The following is a 5,056-nucleotide window of genomic DNA, read 5'->3' as shown; positions in this document are numbered from 1 at the left end:
CTTTTAGTTCGGGGAAAGTTTACGCTCAAGGATCCGAACGCCCAGACGAATTGCTAAATCAGGCTGCAAAATGAACTGTCACTAGCTTTAGCATTCGGATATCGCACTATCTACCAAAATAGATTTGCTATCTAATTTGCTTCAACCCTCTGCCAAAGAGGGGCATCTGTAGACACCCCATTTTTGCATCCGCCTGATTAATCAAGTCGTCAACCCGATCGCAAAGGTTCCCAATGATGGATGTCTATTCCAATGCTTTATTTTGTTACCAGATATGTTTCAGAAATCCGGATGAGGTATCTCGAACTGACAAAACTTAGAAACCACGCTACGCTAGGAAAATACTACCCCAGAAACATAGAAATCATCATCCTGCAAACCAAAAAGAAGCTTCGCGGTAAAAATCACTAAAAATGACCAAATTACCAAAATACCCCTAACATCAAAACAACCTTAGAGCCTACATTACGCTTAGGAAAATCCATTCAAATACATAAAACGACAAATCGAAACCAAATAAATCATTTCGCCAATTTTCACAAAAGTTGACAAAATTACGAAAATACCCCTCATAAAATTCACGACCATTTCACACCAAAAATTTTATAAATGACAAAAACCAACATTCCCATTGAATTCCTTACGAAAAACTGATTTCAAAACATCCTGGAACATTGAAAAACGACTTAAAACGTAAAAAATCCTCTCCGAGGGCAAAATGGTAATTTCACAATTTTAATAATTAAAAATTTTAAAATTAATAAATAAATCATTAAATAATGTAAAGTGAAACATTAATAAAATTAATTATAAAATTTAAACAAAAAAATTGATCAATCAGGCTTTCAAGAAAAATTGTTGATGGTTCGCAAGATATTTCTTTAAGGACCCCTCCATTTGGGGGTCCAAAGAATCAAAGATATAATAGAGGGGGGTTCTCCAAAAATTTAAAGTCAACCAAGAAAGACTAAAGTCAAGATACTAAAGTCAATCAAATAAGACCAAAGTCAAAATTAAAGTCAATTAAGTAAGACTAGAGTCAAGTATTAAAGTCAATCTCATAAGACTAAAGTCAAAACCCTAAATCAAAACCCTAATCTAAACTAATCGAGTCAATCTCATAAGACTAAGGTCAAAACCCTAAATCAAAACCCTAATCTAATCAAGTCAATCTCATAAGACCAAGGTCAAAATCCTAAATCAAAACCCTAATCTAAATTAATCAAATCAATCTCATAAGACTAAAGTCAAAACCTTAAATTAAAACCCTAAAGACTAAGTCAAAACCCTAATTGAAACCCTAAAAGAAACCCTAATCAAATCCTAATGCTTCTAAAAACTTTATAAATAGGAGCCTCCACACCCTATTTTCGTATCAAAGAAAAAACCCTAGAAAAAGTAGGTGAAGAAGCCTCCACAACCTCCCCAAAACCCTAATTTTGGAGCCCCAACTCCTTCCCTAACACCCCTACTCCGATTTTAGTCTAAAAAACACCCAAAAACCTCTCAAAAATATCCCAAAAATCCACAACAAATTCAAAGCACTCAGATCCAAGAAGGAGATACCTTACCTCGAAGATCATGAATCAGATCCGGAGATAGAACGAAGTAAGGAATACGGTACAAGGAGCCGTTTTCACCAAATCTGAGGGAATAACACTTTTGCAGATCGAAGGTAAGTTTTTTTATTATTATTTTTTAATCTAGGTTTGTCATTAGCGATGTAGATTTATTTGGGATAAGTAGAGACCGGCAATGGCCGGGCGGGGTTGGTGCCTAACACCTTCCAACCCCGTAACATGATCCCCGGATTCAGATTTTTTGTAGTAGATTAGTTTTTTATCCGTTTTAGAGTCAGTTTGGTTCCTAGACCATAATAACTAGGTGGCGACTCCCAAACCTCAAGGGTCAAAAGCGGATCCGCGCACCCCGCGGATCGAGTGCGCTTTCGTGCCCTCAGATGCAAGGGGCTTTTAATGACTTAAATTATGAGATTCATCTAATTGAGAAAAGAGACCTTACTATATTTTTTTCTCAAATTCACATAACTTTAGAAAAATATGGGTTTTATGATAATGAGCCCACTCTCATGGAATAAGAAAGGCCTAACTACCGATAGTCTCAAAATATTTTTTGTGGTATGTGCACTTGTGAGTAGGGATTAAAGATGTGAAAGTTTTATTTTGAAAAAGTCTTCAACCCCTACACTTTCGACTGAATCGAAGTCCAATTTATCGGAGGTAGGGGAGAGTGAACATAACATCTTAAGAGGTTTTCTAAATCAAAATTAAAGAGGGGAGAGAGAGAAATAGAAGGGAAAAAATGAAAAGGGGGGAGAAAGGGGATTTATGTAAATTAAAATCCTATTCTAGACTTGAGGCTTGAACTTTCATTCTTCTTATCCTTTTTTTTTTCTTAAGTTTTAGTTAAATTATATGAGTCTTTTTTTAAAGAAGAAAAAAAAATGAGAAAGAGAGAATTGAATGGGATTAAGAAGAGTTTTTAAGATTTTGAGGGGGCTTGAGAAGATGAGCATTTTGCGAGGTAGAGCAGTTTTTATAGGTTTTAAGGATGGCTTTTAGGGTTAGAAATGTCAAAATAGAAAGTTAAGGGGAAATGCCATGAGGTTTAGGCATAGAGTGTATGTCATTTTGATGTTAAATGTAGACACCCCATTTTTGCAATCACCTAATTAATCAACTCGTCAACTTGATTGTGACGATTCCCAATGATGATGTTTATTCCAATGCTTTATTTATTACTAGATATGTTTCGAAAATTCGGATGAGGAATCTCAAATTAACAAAACTGTAGAAACCACGCTATGTTAGAAAAATATAACCTCAAAAACATAGAAATCATCATCTCGTAGACAAAAAGAAGCTTTACGATAAAAATCACTAAAAAATGATCAAATTACCAAAATACCCCTAATCTCAAAACATCCCTAGAGCCCACATTACACTTAGGAAAACCCTTTCAAACACATAAAACAACAAATTGAAACCAAATAACCCATTTCGCCAATTTTCACAAAATTCGATAAAATTACGAAAATGCCCCTCATAAAGTTCACGACCATTTCACACAAAAAATTTCATAAATGATACAAACTAATATTCCCATTGAATTCTTTATGAAAAATCGATTTCAAAACATCCTGGAACATTGAAAAATGACTTAAAACGAAAAATATCCTCTCCGAGGACAAAACGGTAATTTTATAATTTTAATAATTAAAATTTCTAAAATTAATAATTAAAACATTAATTAATGTAAAGTGAAATCCTAATTAAAATTCAAGTCAATCAAGTAAGACTTAAGTAAAAATCCTAAAATAAAGTAAATCAAGTAAGATTTAAATCAAAATCCTAAAAAGTCAATCAAGTATGACTTAAGTCAAAATCCTAATCAATCTAATAAGACGAAAGTCAAAATTATCTAATAGAATTCTGATTAAACTATAAAACTATTTAAAAGAAATCTAATTAAATTTTAAAAATACCTAATAGAATTCTAATTAAACTATAAAACTATCTAATAGAATTATAATTAAATTATAAACTATTTAATAGAATTCTAATTAAACTATAAAACTATCTAAAAGAATTATAATTAAACACTAACTCTATCTAAAAAGCTCCTAAAAAAAATCTATAAATAGGGACCTCTACAACCTATTTTCGTGTCCAAAAGAGAATCCTAGAAAAAGTAGGTCAAGAAGCCTCTCCAATCTTTCCAAAATCCTAATTTTGAAGTCCTAACTCCTTACCTAACATCCATACCTCAATTTTAGCTCAAAAAACACCCAAAAATCCATCAAAAAAATAAAAAAAACACTCAGATCTAAGAAGAAGATACTTCTTCTTAGAAGATCAGAAGCAGATCCAGTAACGAAAACGAAGCAAGAAATCTCTCCACCAGTTCTGAGGGAACCATTGTTGCAATCATCAAGGTAAATTTTTTTAATTTTTTTAATTTTTTTATTTATTTGTTTTAGGTCCTTTAGCAATGTAATCTTCTTTGGGGAATAGTGGAGACCGACATTTGCTGGGCGGGATTGGTGTCTAACACCTTCCAACCTCGTAACGTGATCCCCGGACTCGTATTTTCTTGCGTAGATTAGTGTTATTTGTATTTTAGAGTCAATGTTCGGTTCCTAGACCGTAATAACTAGGTGGCGACTCCCAAACCTCAAAATTCAAAAGTGGATCCGCGCACCCCGCGGATCGAGGGCGCTTTCATTAGGGAGGGGTGTAAAAGGTAATAGATGACCCAAACCCATGGATAAAATCCAATTGAGTTGGTTAGACAACCCATTCTTAAGCTGAGTGTTGGTTAAGGTAGAGAAGTGTGGGTGTATGGGTAAGAGAATGATTTTTGTAAGGGATTAGGTGGTTAGATTTTGGGAAGGTGAAGGGTATCGTGACATGTGTCCCAAGGTAATAAACATGTGTAGTCTTATGGCAGGTGAGAAGATTAAAGAATGGTGTGGGGATAAGTTGTGATGTATTTTTGGATGAAATAATGAGGGTAGGTTATGACATATAGTGTAGGTTGATTAGTTTTTTAGAGTAATAATGAGGTTGAGTAGAATGTATTTGGAAGGTGGGTTGTCGTGGCAACAAATGTCCACTTTGATGATCATGTGTTATGCGAACCTTGATTGATTAAGGTTATGGATATGGGCTTGAGTAAAGGTTGAATAAGAGTGGGCTTTTACATGTTGGGCTTAGGATTTGGTTCTGGATTAAGTTAGGTTGGAATTGGCTTAGGTTAGGGGATTAACGGGAATGGTTTAAGTTAGGGTTAGGGTTAGGTTGGAAATTGATTGGATGAGGAAGATTGGGATTAGATTGGGTTAGGTTAGGAATTGATTTAAGATAGAATTTGAAGAAGGTTTGGGGTTTGTAAATGGTGGTTCAAGATGGGCTTAGGATTTAATTCTAGATTTGGGGTTAGAGTGATGATGAATTGAGAAAAAGATTAGATTTAGAAATTAGAGAGGCCTTATTATGGGTCTAGAGGACTATTAAGAGTCTTAGGGCTTTTGATT

Source organism: Akebia trifoliata, chromosome 16, assembly GCF_017979445.1.
Source record: "Akebia trifoliata isolate Shusen 1 chromosome 16, ASM1797944v1, whole genome shotgun sequence".
NCBI lineage: Eukaryota > Viridiplantae > Streptophyta > Magnoliopsida > Ranunculales > Lardizabalaceae > Akebia > Akebia trifoliata.
Note: the sequence above shows the minus strand (reverse complement) of the source record.